Source organism: Rattus norvegicus, chromosome 7 (genome assembly GCF_036323735.1).
Source record: "Rattus norvegicus strain BN/NHsdMcwi chromosome 7, GRCr8, whole genome shotgun sequence".
NCBI lineage: Eukaryota > Metazoa > Chordata > Mammalia > Rodentia > Muridae > Rattus > Rattus norvegicus.
Window position 1 is genome coordinate 69,483,781 of NC_086025.1, and position 22,774 is coordinate 69,506,554.

At 47.7% G+C, this 22,774-nt stretch overlaps 1 long non-coding RNA gene across 1 annotated transcript in view; it reads left to right on the forward strand.

Moving 5' to 3' along the window:
* The window catches only part of LOC134479711 (uncharacterized), a 34,176-nt gene extending 13,744 nt beyond the window's left edge, over window positions 1-20,432 (forward strand). Inside the window, exons 2-3 of the long non-coding RNA XR_010053353.1 lie at window positions 17,961-18,128; window positions 18,896-20,432. This is a non-coding gene — a long non-coding RNA (uncharacterized LOC134479711). The remainder of the gene's footprint in view (window positions 1-17,960; window positions 18,129-18,895) is intronic.
* Window positions 20,433-22,774: the final 2,342 nt, after the last annotated feature.

Here is a 22,774-nt window from a genome sequence, read left to right on the forward strand (position 1 = left end):
TGAGGTTTGGAGGTATTAGCAAGAGGGGAGTCTGCTTCATGCGTGTGGTTTTCCCTGCTGGCGACTGCCGAGGTCTAGGCTGCAGGTGGCCAAGGAAATGGAGCTGGAGGTGGGTCTTCTCACAGCAGTTCCTAGGGCCCTGATGTGATCTGATTGTTGGCCATCCTCACAGACCCCTGCAGACCTGCACCACGATCTACCCACATCTGGAGAGCGAATGAATTGGGCAGGCCTTCAATGGGACTGGGCTCTGAGAGTAGGAATGCTTAGGTCCTAGGCAGGGGGCGTGCTGTCCAGTTATACTTCGAGCCTACCGTTCACTGATTCGTTTACATAAAGACAGCGGCTATGATGTATTGCTGTAACTTGGGTTGGGTGTCAGGCCCTGGGAACAGAAATATGAAGAGCCTGGCGTCACCTTTGGTGTGGACAGGGAATGGGGAGGTGAGCACAGGTAATGACAGTGTGAAGACGTCCTTCTCTGTAGTACGGGCCACGTTCTAGGAGAGGATCACCTAAATCAGACACACAAGACCAACGATGGCTTTGTGCAAGAAAGGCAAGGAAGCGGAGATCTGGTCCTGGTTAAACCCTGGATACCCACACGGTTTGTCAGTGCAGTTTCTTCTTGGTCCTTTTCTGTCTTCCTTCCACACCGAGTCTCTTGTTCTTCAATATTCTTCTGGGCTAGGGTCTCTACAAAGATTGTCTCGTGGCAACCCTATGAGAAGGCGGAGCCAGGCCACCAGCATTCAGATTCCTGCAGAGCTACTGCCAGTTTTTTTTTTTTTTTTTTGTTTTTTTGTTTTTTTGTTTTTTGGGTTTTTTTTGTTTTTTGGTTCTTTTTTTTTTTTTTCGGAGCTGGGGACCGAACCCAGGGCCTTGCGCTTCCTAGGCAAGCGCTCTACCACTGAGCTAAATCCCCAACCCCGCTACTGCCAGTTTTGAGAGGTTGGGCAAGCAAGTTAGAAAGCTGTCAGTGTGAGGACAGAATGAGCTAACATTGCAGAGTTCTCAGAACAGATCTGGCCAAGATCTGGCACTATGTAAATGTTGGCTGATACTTAGACAACTTCCCACTAAGGTGTGGATATGTGCTGTCCCCAAGAAAACTTATGCTGAGTCTTCATTTCCCTGTACTGCAGTGTCAGGAGGTGAGGCCTTTGGGGGATATCTGGGGCCTGAGGGATTTACCTCTGTGTATGAGATCTTGTCTTTCTTGAGAGATGAGGTTCGGTCTCTTGGCAATGAGCTGGGACTGAATAAGCTACCACTGTGAGACTCATTGTCCTAAGAAAGCCCTGTTTCTCACTGCTCTAACGTGGGGTCCTCCTGTGTGGTGTTGTATCATAGCACACAGTCCTTGGATGCAGCAGCCTGTCCTGGAATATACCCAGAGTGCCCTTCATACCCAGAGTGCCCTTCATACCCAGAGTGCCCTTTCCATGGTGTTACAGCCTTCCACTTGCCCCACATCCTGACCTACAGCGTCCTGTCACCCTGGCCTTAGCTGTGTCCCACTGAAACGCTGCAGTAGCTGACTCCAGTCCCACCCACGTGGTCCACATCTGGGCTCCTCAGACCATTCCCGGCCGTAATTTGGAGTACTCAGGCCTGCTTTGATTTTGCAGACAAGGAGACAGGTTGGTTGGAGAGGTTTCATGGGTCAGGGAAGTTCAGGGATTCAACCAAGGGAGCTAGGATGTTACCTTGAGAAATAGAGGGAGGTGGCAGGTGCTGAAGAGGAGGCAAATGGAGGACAAGCTGGTAGGCACACAGGAGCTGTATGAGTCAAGTGTGGCTTTGGGGATTTCTAAGTGGGATTGTTTAAATAATGAAGGCCCCAACTCTTATGTAAAGTGGAAATATCCCTCAACTGTCTTCTGATGCCCTGCATGAGTCTAATATATGGGGGTACACTGATGGCACCATGCCTGTCCACTGAGTGGAAAAAGAGGCTCCATAAAGTGGGGCTTTTCCAGGATGAGAGATTAGAAGTGAGAATCGGGCATTTCATGGCGTTGTGACCTTGGGAGAGGTGCAGTCTTTCCATTCTGGCTCTCCATCTGAAAACCACAGGGACACTTTCAGCCTCCTTCCAAGGAACCATCCAAAGGGGAGGTACAGGCCACTTCCCATAGCAGAATCAGACAATCAGAAGAGTACGGCTCTCCAGAAAATATGCAGCTCAAATAGCATTTTCCTAAAGAGAGGCCAGGTTAGTCCGCAAGGATGAATGCTGTTCACCCACTTCTGAAAAACACAGGTCAGTCTTTTCTTTATTTGAGTCTCATTTGGGATAATCCAGACCACAATCCTTCAGTTGGATCGCTGAACCGACACTCAGAAATGAAAGCCAGCTGACTAAATAAACAGTCGAGAGCGGAGAGGAAGCAGGAAATGCTGTTCCAAAGCTAATAACATTAGCAAGGATCCAAGGGACACACAATCCATAATTAATGTCAATTGGGAGGGAAAAAAAGAACAGAAAAACTTGAAATTTGAAACATGACCCAGAGAATAGACTCGTGGCTTTTCTCGTGCTTAGAATCCACCCACCTTCTTGGCCCATTTTTTTTTTTTGTTCTAACTGCCACATTTATTCAAATTCTTTGTAAATGTCTGAAGTCTGCACATTTAGACACTGAGATTCTATACTCCTTGCCTAAACTCCTGAATGACCAGCCAATCAACAGACACTCACTCATTAAAAACCTCAGTAAGTCACATGACCAGACATAGCTGATTTTAGCTAAAGCCCCAGGAAGGACGCCATTGTTCTCAAAGACTGGGTCTTAGAGACCTGGTTCAACTTGAGATAAGATTCAGTGACATTGAACAGAAAACCAGAGCAGACCAGAGCAGTCTATGTCCTTAGGTGGCCATGGATGCCTGGAGACTGGACTTCATCTGCAGGATCTACTCTGTAGGGAAAGCATTGTTCTGAGTCCATGGAAGACCCACTTTCAGTGAATCCCACTCAGCCCAACACCTATGTGCTCTTCACCAGCCTCAGCTAGGCTCTCATGTGACTATCCACTCCCTCTCAAGTGTGGTTATGATAGAAATGTCTAGCTGATCCCTAAAAGGTCATGAGCACCTCCCCCTCTGACCTCCAGAGCATAGACTTGCTCTGGCTATTGACTTGCAAGGCCTGTCATTCCCACCCCATGCTCCGGTGTTGGTATGAACCAGTGCAGTAGGAGCCGAGTGCCACATCACGCTTAGGTGAGGGGGCCCATGTCTGCCTTGTCTCACTTCTTTTTCTTCACCATCTTGTCTCACTATGGGACACAGAACCTGGGCCCCTGCATCACTATGTAGAAAAGGAGCCAGGAGGATTATCTGACCAGAATTGTCTGGTGCAAGTCTGTGTGTACAGGGAATAAGGCCGCCTGTTTAGATGTTGGGACAGGAGTGCCGTTGGTCGCAGCCTTTGCCTGGGTTGTCTGAAACGTGCCAGCTCAGTGATGCCAAAGTTGGCTCCTCACCAGGTGGGATTCCCCCCCTCTCTGCAGAGCACACCAGTCCACCATGTTCCCCATGCCTTTGCCTGAATCCCTCTGGGTGTGTGTTTCCTACCCTCCCTGTCGAGCCTCTCTTTGTGAAGAGGTTGAGAGCATGAGTGGAAGTCAAAGGCTTTGTGTTTGGGTCAGAGTTCAAAGGCCAGCGTCACCCTTGACTGATGTGAGTTCTTGAGCGAATGGTTCCTCTCTGCGCTTTTACCTTCCACGGGCCATTCAGAGAACAGCTTGCAGCACGATTGTGAGGCTAAAGGGCAGATTCCGTATAAAGCAGCAGGAGAAAAGTCTGAAAAGTCTGTCTCCGAAGGATACCGAGGGTAGATCTGAACCTCCATGATTGTTGGTCCTGCTGATGAGCCATGTGTAGATGTGCCAGCTCTGTCCCTGCTAGCTCCCCACAGGGCCTGGTGTCACCATCCCAACACTCAAGTTCTTTGTTATTGCTGAAGACCCCAGGATAGAAAATTAAGAACCACCTAGACAGTGCAGAGAGGACGCCCCAGGAATTCAGAGCACTTGTGGGGTGACAAGGTGTGGAAGGAAGAGGAGAGGGGTCATGAGGTGCAGTGCCCAGTTGGCAGTGGATACTCAGCCCTCTGGACTTACAGCCTCCACATCTGCAGCCTCAGCTGAGCTCAGACACAAAGAGCGAGAGAGAGTGCTTCCTGCGCAGACTTTTTGCCTTGTTATTCCCAAAGCAACACACTCTGACAACTGTTGGGACAACATTCCATGACACCTCGTAAGTAATCTAGAGGTGATGAAGTGTACAGGACGCTATGGGTAGGTCACAGGCCAAGTGCCATTTTATATAAGGTCTTTGATTGCTCTTAGGTTTGGTGTCTGTGAAGGATGGGACATTCTGGAAGAGATTCCCAGTGGACACCGATTGGTGTAAAGTACAAGCTGGGGCTGACAAAATGGTTCAGTGAGTAAACATTATCTGTGTCATCTCCAGAGGCCACATGAAGCTGGCAGTGCATAGGTCCACAATCCAAGCTCTTCATGGGGAGATGGGGGTGGGTGTGGAAGCAGGAGAATCAGCCGGTGAGCTTGGCATGTCCAGTGGGGAAAATGAGAGACTATCTCAAACAAGGTAGAAGGTAAGGGCTTCTGAGGTTGCCCTCTGACCTCCACACATGCATCGAGGCATGAGAGAGTCCACTTTCCCACACATAAATATGCATAAACATACCATACACAGGCATACTTATATACAAACACAAAGATTAGGGGAAAGAAGAGAGGAAGAAATAAGGAGAAAAGACTGAAGAAGGAAGGCAGGAATGGGGAGGGAAAGAAGAAAAGGAAGACAGACCCAGGTGTGGTAGTACATGCTTTCAGTCTTTAGTTGGAAGGAAGAAGCAGGTGAGTCTCTGAGTTTGAGGTCAGCATTTATTCCCTTCTGACACACCACGTTCCAAGCCAAGTGCAGCTTGGTCTGTCTCAACAGAAGAACGTGAGTGGTTTCAAATTGTTTTTCTCTAAGTGGACCATCCTCCTGCTACCAGAGCTTCCTTTGAGTAGTAGGACAGGCTATATATATTGAACATACACATTTTGCCTATGTAAATATTCACTCTATAATCAGGTTCAGAAGCTCATTTTTAAAAGCGATGTTCACCCAGCAGCATTTATTCCCTTCTGACAGGACCAAGGAACCCTGGAGGTAGAGGTGACAGGGCACAAGAGCAATAGAGCAGGCTAGGGCATAATACAACACTATACCATGGTGCCAGCTCTGCCAACTGCTGAGTGGGTAGGAGAAGCAGACGACACAGGACAGATGTCCCCGTGAATGGTGTCAAGCCCGTGACTGTTGGCCCTGTTGCAGGTTCTGATGAGAATCTGGATCAGTTCACAACTATGAGCCCCTGCCTGGTCTGTTTGCAAGGCTCCTCCGTGACATAGGCTCAGATCACAGAGGATTTAAACACCACGACACTCCTCCTATTTTCTTTTGTACTTTTTTCAGAGAACCCCAAACATCAGTATTATATGCTGTATTCACATCGCAGGATCCCAACTTCTCCCCTCCTCCAGCTCCCACTTACATTCATGACCCCTCTCCTTTAATTCTCGTCCTTATACACACACACATGTATACATATACATACACACATATATACACACACACCACACATACAGAAACATACATACATACACATATATACACTCACACCACACATACAGAAACATACATACATACACATATATACACTCACACCACACATACAGAAACATACATACATACACACCACACATACAGAAACACACACACACACCACACATATACACAAATACACATACACAACACACACACGAGTGTGCGTGCACACCACTGAGTCCATTTAGTGTCACTAGTATGCATGTGTGTTTAGGCTGGCTACTTGGGATTGAACAACTTATCAGGGGGTTACTCACGCTCCCCCTCACTATTCATCCATTTATGGCCTGTAGCTCTTCCCCTGGGGTAGGGCCTTGAGAGATTGTCCCCATCCACACTGGCATGACAGCTAGTGCTGTCACTGTGCACAGAACCTGATCAGGCAACATTTGTTGCGATTTCACAGCTGCAGTTTCTCTGTCACATACAGGAGACACTATCTATCTCTCAGAGGACATCCTGGTCCCCTGGTTCTTACTGCCTTCCTACCCTTTCTTCCATGGTCTTCCCTGAACCTTAGGCATAGGGGCCGTGTGGATGTATCAGTTGGGGTTGGGTACCACACTGGTCATGAACTCCCTCAATCCTGTAGAGGACTGACGGACCTGGTGTCTCTGGACATCGGCAGTGAGGAGACATGCTCAGTGTGGTTCATGAGTGTTGCCCTTTCTCAGTTGTGGGAAGCAGCTGTGAATCTGAGTGAGTCTGTACTACCACCGCAAATGTCTTCCTAAGATACCCTGAAGTCCTCAGTAGTCCTTAGGGGGCCTGGGAGTGGGGGCTTTGGCGGGGGTGGGGGAATTACCATTTCACAGCACTAAACCTGCGCCCGTGTTTTCTTCTATAAAATGCTAACATCCTTCAGTGACAGGTGCTCTGGTGGGAGCTGGGAGAACCGGGCAGGAAAATGTGGACTGAATTTTAGCACAGAACCAGATTTTAGTACTTGTCTTCTACTGTTCCTGGGTGGCATTTCAGACTCCTTGAACCTCAGCTGTGGGCCCCAGGAAGCTGTTGACAGGGACTTCCTCATTCTGCCAGGATTCTAAAGTAGAGGTAAGAGTGAACATCCCTTCAAACTTGATAATCTTTTTCCAGAGAGCAGCTAACAGGGAAAAACATGCAGGAAGGAATTGGGATCCTGGGCCCTGACAGGGATGGCTTCTGTGGAGATCTTATTTTTTAGAACAATCCACAGAGCACAAATCCAAGAAGTGAAGCTAAAATAGTCCTGAGCTGATTGGATATCAGAGCTCTTGTGCTCTGTCCTGATACCCAAAGTCAAACTAAAAATACAAACTTGAGGTTGTACACAACACCAGAGTATGTGCTCTTTGCCAGAACAGGAAGTCGTGCTAAATAATGGATATTAATTCTTACGTTCTATAGAGGCCAGCAAAGGGCATCGCAGCACAGACAAGGTCAGCTCTTGGGGAGTGAAGTGTTCACCTTCCATATAGGCAAGGAGAGATCACCAGGATGGCCTATTAAGTTCCCAGTCACCTGTCTCTGGGAAGCAGAGTCTCTCTGTCCTAAGCTTCTCTAGGAAACCAAGCCTTAGAAATAGCTATGACTACTTTGCCTACAACTTAGCACTTGGCTTGTGGTTGAAAAATAAGCTGAGGGGCTGGGGATTTAGCTCAGTGGTTAGAGTGCTTACCTAGGAAGCGCAAGGCCCTGGGTTCGGTCCTCAGCTCCGGAAAAAAAAAAAGAAAAAAAGAAAAATAAGCTGGGCAAGCCTTGCTTGTTCATCTGATTGCATTGTACTTGGTTTCTTGTCCACAGTTTTGAAACTTGGGACTGACCGCATCCCTCACAAGGGTGGTGCTTTCTATTTGATATCCGTTCAGTTTGTGTGTTCTTAACCCAGTACTGAAGCTCAACTAAGAAACCAAAAGGCCCAGCAGTGTTTGACACTAGCAGTGTGTGTCTTACACGCTAGGCCTCTGGATATAATGCAAAACTAACACGACTCCGCCCCCCCAAATCCTTTAGATCTGTCTCCAGTTACTTCAGCCCTGAATAGTTCCTGCCTAACCTGAGATCTCCAGGAAGTATGTTGGACTTTATCTGGCTATGGGCTCAGCAAGTCAAATTTGCCCATAATTCATTTCCTTCTTTTTCTTGTGCTGCGCATGCAAAGCTTGGTGATAGGTTCCTCTGCAGTGGGAAACATACTTAAGATCATTTCTACTGAAATGCTTTTCTTAGGGCTAGGTTTGCAGCAAAAACAATTATGGCACAGAGTATGAATCTTCCCATTTGCTTAAAGACCTAGGAGGCATCTGGTGATAGGATTCTAGAATCCCATCAATCTGTCTACCCTGCCTGAAAGATGAAGACAGCATACAGTTGGTTGGTTCCACAGTTTTCTTCTAACTAAGCTTTCTACATATTGTTCTCATCAAAACACACACACACACACACACACACACACACACACACACACACACACACACACACGTTTTTCAAACAAACTTTCACTAATCTGTCCTAGCTGGCCTTCAAGGTAGTCCAGCATGGTCTTGAATATACCATTCTCCTGCCTCCGTACCCTAAGTGATGTGGTTACTGAAGAACACTATCACATCAGGGTTACGTGGTGCTGAGGATCAAATCCGGGGCCTTAACCATACTAGGTAATCATACTACCACTGAGTCACATGCCCTGTCCTCCACCACCACCTTATAATCATCAATAATAACAACAGCTAATGATTATTGATCATGTGGTGTATATGCAAGGAACTGTGGCACTTCTCACACATATGACCTCATTTCCACTCTCATAACTGTCTACGTCACTGTAATTTCCTTTTACAGATCGGGAAGTAAGAAGAAGATGGGTAAAATCGCTTGCCCAATTGCACACGGTTTATAGACGGCAGAGTTAGCAGTAGTCCATTTTATCTGACTCAAAATGCATGTTCTTACTCCTGGCCCTAATTTGCCTGTGAAATCAGAGTTGATGATAGAGAGGAAAAAACCCTGTTTTATTTATTTATTTAAATTTTTATTTTTACTTATGGTGTGTGTCTTTTTGTCTGTGTTGAGGGTGTGTGCAAGCAAGCTCAGGAGCCTGAAGGGGCCAGAGGAGGTTGTCAGAGGCCCCTGTGGCTGAAGTTGTCATGATCTGCTGTGGAGCAGTTGTGAGCTGCCTCAGATGGGTGCTGGGAACTGGACTTGGGTCCTCTGCAAGAGCTCTGAACCACTCTCCGGCCCCTAGAAGTCTGGCTCTACAGCCAAGGGTAGCCACATGACATCCTAGGATCAAATGCGTGGTTCTTATTCATTTCCAGATGCTCCTTCTTCCCGCTCAAGCTTCGGTGGGACATGACTCCAGGGTAGGAAGTCAGAGTGGGGGAAGTGAAGGACAAAGGGGGAGGGTGGAAGACTCTGAAGGGGACACAGGGGACCACAGAGAACGGGTTAATGAGGTAGGAACACCGTGTGACTGTGAGAATGCCCACCCATCAACACTGACATCTAAGGGTGGGGAGATCTGAGGACTCCATGCAGGCATGTAACTGCCTTAGCATTTGCAGTTACAAAGGCTGTGTGCTCTTTGCAGGCTGGTTAAAACCTCCTTATCTTGTTTCCACCCTTAACCATCCAACAGAAACACAGACACCCCCAACACCCACTGCACCTCAACCACATAGCAAGGGGGACACCCCAGGAAACACCAAGCTAGTGGGCAGCAAATGTCAAGAGAAGACTGCTGTCCACGCCCACCTCTCAGACCCCCTTTCCTCTGCATCCCACGCTGCAGGAATGTTTGAGCGGCTTCTAAGGTTTAGTGTAAATGGCTAGCCTCGTCAGAGATAGGCATGCGTGCTGTCTGATACTACACAACCTTGGGAGGTAGGACTGTTTGGGTCTCTTGCTGTTTCATAGGCTTTGCTGGTGCATAAGTCCACATTCCAGGGGTCATGGTTCATCTCTGCTGGCACAAACTGAGAGCTTTTTACCATGCATTTTGTTCTCTTCAACCAAGCAGCTGCCCTAACTAAAGTCAAGTAGTCATTGCCAATGTACCCAAGGGCAAATGGGGGTTGTAAAGCCACAGGTTTGGGTTAATGTTTGCTTCTGTTTATATATTCCTGGATAGGCTATGGAATTTGCCTAATGATTATGTTTTACTGAAAAAGTTAATCAATGTCTAGAGGGCTAGCTATAGACCACCACAGTGATAGGGAAAAGTTGGACTCCAAAGTCTCATCTCCAAGGGCCAGGTCTCTGAGTAGAGTCACAGGAATGGTACAGTGAACAATGAAAGTGGCCAGAGGGACTGTGGGGCTGTTGCTGACAGCCTGACCTTCATTTTGTAAGGCGTTAGAGTCCAACTATTAGGGGTACACCACTAGGACATCATGTGACCAGGATTACCCATCTCACCCAGCCACAGCCATACTTCTTCTGGCCCCTGTATCACCTTCAATAATGGACCAGTACTATTTCACTAGGTCGCTCTTTGCCCTTGGAATTGTTGACCAGAGACGCCCCTGAAAATTTGTACAAATGTGTCTGACCTTGAGCAGGTATGTGTGTGTGTGTGTGTGTGTGTGTGTGTGTGTGTGTGTGTGTGTGTGTGGCGGTGCTGTGACATCCCGGTCTCAGTTGCTGATTCTAGTTAAGAGAAGGGAGAGAACGGGAAACTAGTTACAACCTGCTGCAACAGGGTCTGCACAGGAGCATGTGAGAGAAGCTAAGATGGACCAGAGCACAGCCTTGGGGCTGGGGAGACCCTAAGAGAAGAACATTTAAGACTAAACAAATACTAAAGAGGAGGTGGCACCAGGTGCTAGTGGTGCACACCTTTAATCCCAGCACTCAGAGGCAGAGGCAAGAGAATCTCTGTGGGTTCAAGACCAGCCTGATCTACAGAGTGAGTTCCAAGACAACCAGGGTTACACAGGGGAAAAAAAAAAAAAGAGGAGATGGGGGTTTGCCAGGCCGGGGTTGTTGTTGTACAGAATAATAGTCTCCAAGGACATGAAGGCCTATATAGCTACTAGGTAGCAAACAGATTTTGGTGACGCGATTAAATGAAATGAGAGGCTATCCTGGATTATCCAAAGATTCTTCAGTGTAACCACAGTGTCACGGGTTAGACCTGAACTGTCACCATAGGCTTGTGCTTTGAACATTGGTTCCCTCTGCTGCCCCAGTGGTGCTGTCTTAAAGGCTTTGGAACTTTAAGGAGACAGGCTTAGTTGATAGACAGATGCTTGGTGGGTTGCTAGGTGTGGGACACTGAATGCTGTACCCTCGTCCTTGGTCCTGACCACTCTACTCACTGGTCCCCTGTGATATGGGGAGCCTCAGGCACTGGCAGGAGCTCTGTCTTGTCTTTCCCACCATGATGAGCTGGAACCATGAGGCAAAGTAAACCTTCTCTCCATTCGTTCTGTCAGTTTTCTCCTCCTCCTGCTGCTTCTTCATCATCATAATTTTTTTCCCTTTTCTTTTTTTCGGAGCTGGGGATCAAACCCAGGGCCTTGCGCTTACTGCTGAGCTAAATCCCCAACCCCCATCATCATCATTTTATGTGTATGAGTGTTTAACTCGCATGTCTGTCTGTGCCTCATGTCCACAGAAGCCAGAGGAGGGAGTCCGATCCCTCACGGGTGGCTGTGAGTTGACATGTGGGTACTTGAAATCAAACCCAGGTCCTCTGGAAGAACGTCCAGTCCTCTTAATTGCTGAACCATGTCTCCAGCCCCTCTGTCAGGTATTTTTGTCACTGTGATGCAAAATTCAATATCACACACACACACACACACACACACACACACACACACACCACACGTGAACTTATGCTCACACATTCACAAACGCACACACTCACATACATATTCACACATGCACACACACATTCACAATACTCACACACATGCTCACACACTTACTCGCATGTTCACACACTCATACATATGTTCATATAAGCACACAGTCACACACATGCTGACACTCACATATGCACACACATGTTCACACACATGCTCACATACATGCACATGCACACACACACAGTGGGGCTGAGACACACATAGACAGATCATGAAGGAAGCAGGAAAAGCATCTGTCTAAAGCAGAAGAGAAGGAAATTTGGCCTCAAAGGCAGAGATCACGGTGATGGGCTGTGATGAAGGAACAAGGAAATTCAAGCAAGGGAGTTGAGCCCACCCTGAGAAGCCAATGGATTCTCTCCCCCAAGACTCCAGAAGGAACGTCCCTGGCAGCCCTTTGTTTTTGGCTCATCCAAACTGATGTGTGTATAAAAAGAGAGAGAGGATATGTCCCAGCTTTCAGCACCACTGCTGTGTTGAGAAAAGGATAAAGAGAAGATGGATGTGTTCTAAGCGGTCTGGAGGAAGGGGATGCCTCTGCGGGCCATAAGACATCCCTTCCCCCTCAGGGACCAGCCTGAGGTATACACAATGGTATAGTATAGAATAGAGTTTATTCAGGGCATAGGGAAGGTAGTAGGCAGAGAGAGAGAGAGAGAGAGAGAGAGAGAGAGAGAGAGAGAGAGAGAGAGAGAGAGTAAGTAGAGTGAAGCCTGGCCATGGGCACATGGACAGAAGGGGGAAGGGAATAGGGAGAGAGGGGACAAAAGGGGAAGAAGGTAAGAGCAAGAGAGCAAGAGAGTGAGGAGGGGGCAAGCAGCCCCTTTTATAGTGAGTTAGGCATACCTGACTGTTGCCAGGTAACTGTGGGGTGGAGCTTAGACAGAACGCTAACACAAACCAACCCCAAGACTTCTGGCCTCCAGAATTCTGACAGAACTACATTTTCTCTTCATCACATCAAGTTTGTGAAATGTGTTACTGAGATAACAGGAAGCCAATACTGGGACTTGTGGAAAGGGAGGAACTCGGGATGGGGTGGGGTGGGGTGGAGTGGGGTGAAGAGAATGACAATTTCTGAGCGAGAGGCCTATTCCAGGGAGGAATTAACTAGGGACTGGGAGATCTGTTCTAAATGCAGGTGGTATGATCCCCAAAGTCCGGGAGCCCAGAAGGAATGCAACAACATTCTGAGGGTTCTGGATGTTGTGTACAAGGCTGTGAGATGTCTGGGCGCCATGCAGTACTGGAGCTGTGAGAAACTCTCTCAGGCAGGAGTACTCTACGTAATGGCTTAGAGCAGCAGCGAGATGTGGGGAAAGATGACAGAGGCCGGGGACCCGAATGTTTCTGTTTACAGTTTGGGCATCTTTGGCAGAGAGCTAGTGGACAAACTGAGAGTGACTGTTTCAGAGTCATGTATCTTCAAAGACGGCAGGAGGAAGAAGAGAGATTCGGGGAGGGAGTCCCCGAATGGAAAAACTAGACGCATAAAAACAACCAAATCAACAATTATGTTAAATGTAACTTAACTAAAATGTTCCATTTGAGAAGTCAAGAGTCAATAGATCTAAAACAGCAATTCAATATATAAAGCCAGTGGTGGGTGGGAAGCAGGAGCATCAAAAAAAAAAAAAAAAAAAAAAGACATTGTGTGTTTCATGGAGGAGGGGAGTCTTAAAACTCATTTTTCAGAGCATCACAATCCTGATAGCAAAGTCAAAGGAAACATTTGATGAGACAAATCGCACACCAGTAGTCTCCAAAAACCTTTAACGATCAGCAAGATTGAAAAACTGATAAGCCAGCAACTGTCTATATAGGCACAGGCCGTCGAGGCATTCACAGAGAAGGTAACAACGGGCCGGTGAGCATGTGGAAGGTGTTGTGTTGTGGATTTGCTCTATTTGTGTATGTGTGTACCTGTGTGGGTGCAAACGCCAGCAGAGGACAGAAGGTCATCCACTTCCTGTCCATCAGAGTTATAGTCCGTTGTGAACTGCCATGTGGGTGCTGAGAACTGAACCCCAGTCCTCTGCAAGAGCAGCCAGTACAGACACTGCCATCACTCCAGCCCTGTGTGAAGGTCTGTTCACCATCCCAACCATCGATCGCTGGAGAGATGAGAATTAAACCCACAGTGAACGGTAGTACCACATATCCACCCTAAGGGCTAGAATTAAAAAGACAAAATCAATGTATGTCCTTCAGGTATCAATGCACCACAACCCTCACGGATTCTCTGTGAGAATGTAGAATGGTGCAAACACTTCAGAAGAAAGTTCCTGTGGTTTCTATAAACCTAGATCTTCTGACACAACAGCTCAGCAGTTTTACTCCTAAGTATTCATGTAGTAAAAATTAAAAGCAAGCCCATGAGAGCCTTATGCTTACCTACAGAACCCGTGGTCAAGTATAACACCTTTATTTACAATAGTTAAAGCCCAGGAAACTGTCTGAGTGTCAGGAATGAGGAGATAAACCATAGAACACACACACACACACACACACACACACACACACACACACACACACAGAGTCAGCACAGAAAAGGAATGAACTAAAACAACAAACGCTGAGGTTTTAAATACAGCACAGAATGGTAAAAAAAAAAAAAAAGTCTTAAACTACTGCTCTCTGATGGGAAAAAGTCAGGATGGATTTTGATGTAGAAAAGGCAAAGTGTTCAGAACTTTGATGGGGTGATGCTGATGAAGGACCGTGGTACCCAGGTGCGTGCATTTAGCAAAACACGTTAGTGCCGAGTGTGGTGGCACGCACCTTTAATCACAGCACTTGGGAAACAGACACAGAGTCGGTGGATTTCTGAGAACTTGAGGCCAGCTTGGTCTACAAAACAAGTTCTAGACCAACAAGTCAAGACAAAACCACTTATGATTTCTGGCTTGTGTTCTCGTAACATTTTCAAACATAATTATCTGCAAATACTGACTTTTGATGTATATAGGCTAAGACATTTATAGGTAAATGCAATTGATTTAGAAAGACATCAAAAAATAAGATGGATGGATGGATGGATGGATGGATGGATGGATGGATGGATACATGGACAGGTCAGTGGGTGGATGGATGGATGGATGGATGGGTGGTTGGGTGGGTGGGTGGATGGGTGGGTGGGTGGGTGGGTGGATGGGTGGAGAGACAAAGGACAGAAGGACAAATGGAAAGATATGAGAAAAGCAAATATATAAGATGTTAACGTGGGGTTGGGGATTTAGCTCAGTGGTAGAGCGCTTGCCTAGCAAGCGCAAGGCTCTGGGTTCGGTCCCCAGCTCCGGAAAAAAAGAAAAAAGAAAAAAAAAAGATGTTAACATACAGAATCTAGAGGGAGCATGTGAGTGATATAGTTTTTTGAGCTTTCCTACATGTCTTGGCAGAGAAGGATAAGGACTGTAGGTAGATGGGAAATGAAAAGGGAGTCTGGGGACTCCTAGAATCAAAGGAATGTATGATGGAGATTCAGGCAGACCGAAATTAGGACAACCCTTAGGACACGGCATCCATCTCTCCTGGATCATGAAAATGTTGTGGGGCCATTAAAGAATATAGACACTTCAGCTTCCTTCTTGGAAGGACACGGAGTCTTCCCGGGCTCAGATGGGCCCTGTCTCCTATGGCCAAGGCTGTTCTTGACCTTCTGATGCTCCTGCTCTGTTTCCTGAGTGCTAGGGTGGGTTGCTGGTGTGTGGCCCCATATCCAATTTTATGTCGTGCTGGCAATAAAACCAAAGCTTCGATTTTCAGAACAACACCCCCAGCTCAGCCCCACCCTTAAAGCCCAATTCAGAAGATCTTCGTGGACTAAGAGTCTTCCTTCTCTCAGATCTTGTTGGATAGCCCTTACTGTCTACCAGCACTGGGATTATGAGGTCACAATTGCTTCTCGTTTCTTTGAAGTGCTATGAAAGATAGTATACAAAGCTAATAACATAAAATAAAGAACATTTTCATTGTTGGTGATCTCTTTACTGGGTTAACCCTGAACTTTGAGCTCACATTACCCTGAGAGCTCGTCTTAGCTCTCCATCCAAGTTAGAAACACCTAAGCTCTGGGCTGTTTTGATCACTCGTGCACCAGAAGAGGTGGTCTGGGGCCCAGGCTTTAGTTACTGTCGGGGTCTGGCTGGGGCACTAGTGAAAGCAGTTTGCTTTTCCTGGGTGACATCATCTTCATGAGCCAATAGTTTCTTACTCATCTTCCATATACAGGGAGTGCCCACTACTGACACCATAGCTGTCCTCAACAGATCACTTGGAGATTATCAATCATGTGTGGTGTCTGTGACCTCTCACACAGTCCAGTCTCTCCCATACGGACCGGTTTCTCCCTGCTGGGGATCTCTGATGCTTTTGAAACTACTCTCAACCCAGAACTTCTACCAGGCCTATGACTATTTAGTTTCCAAATAAAAGACAAACATAACCTTTAAATTTATAATAAGCCATTATCAGCGCTAGAACTGGGCAGATATGCTATTAGGATCTATTTTCCCATCAACAACCCCAAATTATTATTTACCATGTTCTGTCTGGGCAGCTCTTACTCCAACTGGCCAGCCCTCATGGCCATGTTTTCATGACTCACCTACCCCATGGCAACTTCTTTCTTTCTCCACCTTCTTCTCTCCCTCCTCTTGATTCTCCTCAGATCAGAAGCCTGGAAACCCCAAGCCCCACCTCTCTCAATTCTGCCCAGCTATAGGCAATAGGCATCGTTATTCACCAATCAGGGATAACCTGGGGAAGGTTACATAGCGTCACTTGGGTCTATGTGTAGATTCTCTTGTCCCTGAGGACAGCCTGGCCTTGCGGGGCGGGGGGAGGCAATATTTGCCATAACAATATACAGGAAAAGAGCAAACCTCAACATGTCTCTGTGACACTTGTGAGGACCAAGGTCTCTCTACACCAAGGAGAATGACATGATTCTTGTCTCAAGAATATTTCTCATGACTCTGCCCCAAGCTGCACACCTGTCTGTCTGCCCCAGCCCAGCAATCTGCCTTCCAGGCACACAAGGTCAGCTTTATGCCTGCATTGGATTAGTGTGGGCTCTTAGAAAAGCCACCTCCTCTCACATCTGCCTTCCAGAGTCATGGAGGGTGCCGATGCCTTGCTGAACACCTGTGTATCATGAACAGAACACCAAAACTTCTGCCCCTACAGATTGCCAAAAAACCAGTGAGGCTGGACACTAACTGAAACTACCACCTCCTTTCCTCTGTCTTCTCATAGATGGGGTCTGAGTTTGTACCTCGGTCCATCAGTCCATCGAAGATACAGTACCGTGAGGAACAAAGCAGTAGTGGGAGTCTCAGTGATGCTAATGTCCAACAGAAACTTAGAGAATGCCCACACAGGCAGAGTGGAATGAGACACATGCCCAAAATCAAGGGTTAATACTGACCAGGAGCCATGAAGCCCTGGGAGCCCTGGGTTTGCTGCAAGGGACAGAAAAGTCCATCACTCTGGGCTAAGCACTAAGCCAGGTTCTGATAGGGACACAGATTCCCAGCCTCTGCCCTCAGGACCTCTTTCACTCAAGTCGGTCTTCAGGGAGACCAGGAATTGCATTTTGCAAGCAATACTGGTGCTCCCAGTACAAGTGCTCCAAAGACCACATCAGGGAAAACGTCTTCCTCTAGAAGTGCCCGGGTGAATATTCTACACACATCTCAGAAAGTCACATCAGAGCAAATGGGGTACTTCCTTTTGTGTTCCCAGTCACTAGACAGTGGAGGACTCAACCTGGTCGTGAGCGTCCCCACCAATGTAAGGACTAAGAGTGACTCGAAAAGATTGTGTTAAGTAACTAGGAAGGCAGACTGATCCTCCAAGACTGTGATATCATGGCACTGCTGTCCGTGTCCTTTGACCTTGTCCCTGTGGAAAACTCTGCTAATGACAGCTAACTAACAGGCAGGACTCAAAGCCACTGTTGATTCTGTTAATCCCACCAGGTAAGAATAAGAGCATTACCACAGTGTTGAGCCAAATCTGAAGCAAGCATTAGTTAAATACAGGCTGGGGAAACAAGCTGGCCAGGTCCACTCCAGGCTTTCCAGAAAATGGCCATGAGCTACATTGGCCAGGAGCTTATAAAGGCAGACCCATAAGACTGTGTGTTTCCTACCCTCGTCCAATCTGGGGCAAGCATACATCCTGACACACTTCCCGCCTAGTGTGTACACGTGATCAAGCATATCCAGTGCTATCAGGTCAAGTGAACTTGCTTAGAGAAATGAAAACGTGGTTTATTGTTGGATGTGAACTACAACCCCAGCATCTCAGGACGCATCTGTCCTTGGCCAAGTGGGGCTTACAGGTTAGAGGCATTTGTTTAATGGAGCTCTTGGGCACAAAAACCCTAACTTTGGCTTTCACACTTTCTCACAGGAGGCTTTCTTGGAAGAACATGAAAGAGAACAAACTCAACAGAAAAGAACGGCTCAGTCTGAGTACCTACTTGGACGAAGGTTGTGAAGGTTGGGAACGGGAATGACCCTCGTGACCCACAGGTGCCTCGGTGTCAGGAAGCACACAGAATGCCAACCAGAAAGAGAGGTCAGGGATGGGACCCACCCACCCACCCACCCCGGCATCCTCAGGGGCCAAGCAGACTTTCAGGGACCTCAGCTCAGGTCAAATCAAAATGTGTGGCTTTGACACAGAAAGGAATTTCATGACAATTTGTTGGGATTTAGACCTAGGACAAACTGCTGAGGTGGATATTTTACCAAAGTGGACCTGGCCTCCAGGTTCTCCCAGCATCTCCTGGTTACAGGGCATGGCTGGCATTCCTTGCTCTCTGCCCTGAACAGAGAGGGAGCTGGGCTTCCTTTCACCCTTCCTCTCCCTGCACATGTGGCCCTTTGTCTTTTTCTTCCCCCTCCTCTCTGTCTCCCTCTCCGTGGTGACTTCATGACCCTCTCCTGTGTGGTTGGTGAACTTGTCCAAGAGCTGACCCCAATAAATCTGCTTTTATACTTTAATTTGGCTTCAGTTGACTCATCTCATTGGCACAGATAACTTAGCACAGCCCATGAGGTGGAGTTGGGGTTTAATAATGGTATTTTAAATAAAGGCTTAAGCAGAACGATTAAGAGACTTGTTCATGATGGAGTAAGACATACCCAAGAGCGCTGCTGCAGGTTCCTCAAAGCCAAGTCACAGCTCCTTTTGTAGAACCTAAATGACAGTAAATGATGACAAGGCAGTTCCTGAGAGGCTCCTGACAGGGTCTCAGTTGACACAGTGAAAGTCTAGTCCCCACAGAGGGAGGGGCATCTTCAGTGTCAAAGCAGTTAACCATTTTGTTTGGGATTTTTCAGGCAGGTCCAGGGAGAGGAATGAGGCTTCACCCAAGGGCATTTGCATTCAGGCCTTAAACGCACACCAGAGGCTGCTACTGAAACATAAAATATCAACACGTGAAAAAAATATCAACTCATCTGCAGTCTTTACGGAAAGCATTGACTGGAATCTTGCTTGTCAGATGGTGAGGCTTTAATCAGACCCTGGGATGACAGGGCTGCCTTCCTCTCTCAAGTCCCCCAAGTTTCCCTTTCTCTCTCTTGCTCTCTCTTGTCCTGGAACAAGGAGGAAGACAGTAAAGGGAGGTAGGTCTAGGCTAGAAGAACCAAGCCCACTGTAGAATGTGGACCCAGCAGGAGTCCAGGCCTCCATGTCTTGAAAGCTGAAAGCACCTGGGGCCCATGAAGGTCCAATCTAGGGGCAGTGGGAGGCTCCCACAGGAGCTAGAGTAGAGGCTAGGCCGTCAGGGTGGACAGCACTGAATCTGGAGGTGAGAGACCTACTAAAGCCAGAACCAGAGCATCACTGGGATCACAGGCCATGGGTTAAAGTGTTGTGGCCAACCTTCTGTTTAACTCACTGGGCTTAAGAGCTCCGTAAAACAAAACTACCTCTAAACTGTAAGCCCCGCTCACTGAGGATGGAGACTTCTTGGAGGGCTAAGGGCTGTGGTTCACGGAAGATAACAAACTGTAAACAAGCTTGGTTGTCCCAAGTGCACAGGATGTGCTTGTGTCTAATTGCAGGAAAGCAGGAAGTATGTGGCCCTATGAGTTTTGTCTTTATAAGTGCCTAATGTTATTTGGTGACGTGCTCTAAGCTTGGGTCTCCAGTATGTTTGTATCCATGGTTCCTGGAAAGTATTTAATAAAGCCTCTTGTTTGTTAAAATTCATTCATGGTCAAAGTAAATCTCTGAGCTACCCCAGACTCACGACAAGGGACAGGCATCAGGGCAGCTGCAGAAAGCAGGCCTTCATTGGGGTGACTCTACTGGGCACTCCAGGAGGACTTTGAAGAAGATTTAGGGACACTGATGCGTGGTTTCTGGGTAGGTAGCCTTTGGTGGTATATATGTCCCACAAAAGAGCATGACTCTGTGGGCCTCACTGCTGAACCTAATACTGTGTGGCTGGCCAAAGCAGAGGCCCAGGTGTCAGTAGAAAGCCTGGCTTTCCAGTCAAAGTAGATTCCCTGGGAGGAGAAGGAGGAAAGTCATCCCTGTTGGAAAGACTTTGCCCCTAAAAGGCTCGTGTGTTGAAGCCATGAGCCCTGGCTTCATCTGGTCATTCAGAGCTGATAGAACCACGCGAGTTCTGACGTAATTGAAGACAGATCTGTCACAATCTGGTAGCATTTCCAGGTGTTGTGAACTTGGAGGTGAGCCCCTGGGGTAGGTTCTGTACCTTCACAGGATGTCTCTGGTCTCCAGCGCCTGCTGAAGTGTCTCCCGGCTGCTATGAGGTGAACTTTCCTCCTCCACAGTACTCTTCTGTCATGATGCTCCTACTTTAACCGTCCTAAAAGCTACGGAGACACTGAAACCATGAGCCAAGGCGTCTTTTCCTCTCTTAAGTTCTTCATTTCTTGAGTATTTTATCCCAGAATTTAGAAAAAAGAAAACAAAATAAAACAATAACAACAAAACCCCAACTAACTCTGTGGCCCAGAGAATAAAAAGTTAAAAAGCTTCGGTCTGAGGTGCCCATGGCAAAAGCAACTCTAGACGAAGGGTAGGGTGGGCACTGCCATCCCTGGCTGCAGTGGTCAGGACCAACCAGAGACCGAGAGGGACCGAGAGCTAAAGGGGATGCCGAGAAAAAGCCATGTGTGAGTAGACCACCAGTGCATACTGACTGTTAAATCCAGGAGACTGTTGCAAGGAGATTTCAAAAATCCTCGGGAGGTGATTGTCCCTTCCCCCATCCTCTGGGTTGATCAAGCATCCGTGCTGCCCTGGAGTTCCTGGTGCCATGTGCCCTCCACGAGGCCACCATGAGCACAGTTCATATGGTTGCCAGCTCTCCTCCACCACACAGGCCTTCAGATTATTGTCCCATCGCTTCAGGCCCAGCCCTCCCTGGTTTCTTCCAATTAGCGATCCTCGCTGTGAGGCTCTGACATACTTCAGCACGAAAGCTGGCATTGTTCTCTTGGGATCATTTCTCAGGAAGCCATTGTCCTGGGGTCTGATGAAACCAGACTGGAGAGGACAAGGATGTGAAACTAAGGTCTGTGGTCATTGTGGTCAGTGCTGGGACGACACAGCAGGAGAAATGGAGACGTGAGGGAAAAACGAAGCCATGGGGCCAAGCGAGCGAACAGACAGTCATTAGTGAGCATTGTACTAGAGGCAGTCAATCTGTAAGAACCAAAGATGTCTCCCACACATTTGGATTCATGACTAGTCCATGGGACGAGCACACAGCAAGATGAGGCCCACCCACATCTCCTTCCTAGATGATGGGAAGCCCGGAGTGAGCATCAAGTTCTGTGCTGTTTTGGACAAACTGTGTCTAGTGTGTTGGTGGATAATCTCAGTGGGGGCTGCTTGTCATCTTTGCCCACCTGGAGCTGAAAGTCTGGGGTGAGACTATTCAAGGGAGCTAGATCAAAAGTAATGACAAGGGTCATGGACAGGATCAGGATGATTTTCCTCAGATAAAAAGGAAAGAGAGAAGGATGGAGAGAGGGAGGAAGGGAGAGAGAAAGGGAGGGACAGAGGGGGAGAGAGAGAGAGAGAGAGAGAGAGAGAGAGAGAGAGGGAGAGAGAGAGAGAGAGAGACCACCCTTGGGGGATGCTTAGAATGGGAAGAGAAAAAAGGAAGCCATTTTGCAGAAGTGAGTGGGTGTGCACTCACTACAGGACAGGTGACTAGCCTCACACAGTTTCTGTAGGCGCCACCTGCAGTTCCCTCTTCTTCCCTTCTCTAACCTCTGGGCCCAAAGTTCCCGTTATTCCGCATGGCACTATACCAATGTCTGATGGTCACTGTAACCCTGCCTTCTCCTGTTCCTTGACAGACAAATGGGACCGGCCTCATCTGGAGTAGGGGTGGAAGCCCCCAGGTCAGGGGCTATGATCTGGAGTGTGCTTCTATTTCCTGGTAATGGTGTCCTTACAGCCAATGTGCCTGGATGGGATCCAGACAATCTCCCCAAAGATTAGTCTGAGCTGGAAGGAAGATGCCAACGTTTGTTTTCACTTCTCCTAGAGCTGGTACCCATCCGTGAGGCCTGGAGATAATGGACAACAGCACATACAATAAATTTTAAAACAAACAAGAACTCCAGGAACGAGCATGCGGACCAGTGCTGGCTGTAGTGTGTTTCTAAGATGGGTCAGATGACTGTTGGTGACTGATTCCATCACCAGCCCCTCACAGGCTGTAGGTGGCAGACACACATTCCTGTCAGGAGGTGAGAATGGGACAGCAGGAAGGCAATAAGGTGACAGTGGGGGGCATGGGATGAAGAAGGGCAGGCATCTAGAGCAAGGGCTCTAGTTCTCCACTTTTTAAACTTTTTTTTTTATTTCGTTTTATGTGTACGAGGGTTTTGCTTGAAGCTATGTCTGTGTACCACTTGTATGCCTAGTGCCCGTAGAGGCCAGAAGAGAGCATCAGGTCCTCTAGAACTGAGGCACCGATGGGTGTGTGTGCTGGGAATTGAACCTGGTAGAGTGCTTACCCTTGAGCCATGTCCCTGGCCCTGGTTCCCACTTGGTGCTGAGCAAGAGCTACACAGCTTTCCCAGCCCGAGTTGCTGTGAGGTGGAGGTTTTAGACAGTGGAGCGTGAGAACCTTGGCGACAGCAAACATTCTTCAAGCTCCTCTGAGAAATGATGGCACCCTGGCTTGAAGGAACTTTGGTCACCTAAGCACCATGCAGGGTAGA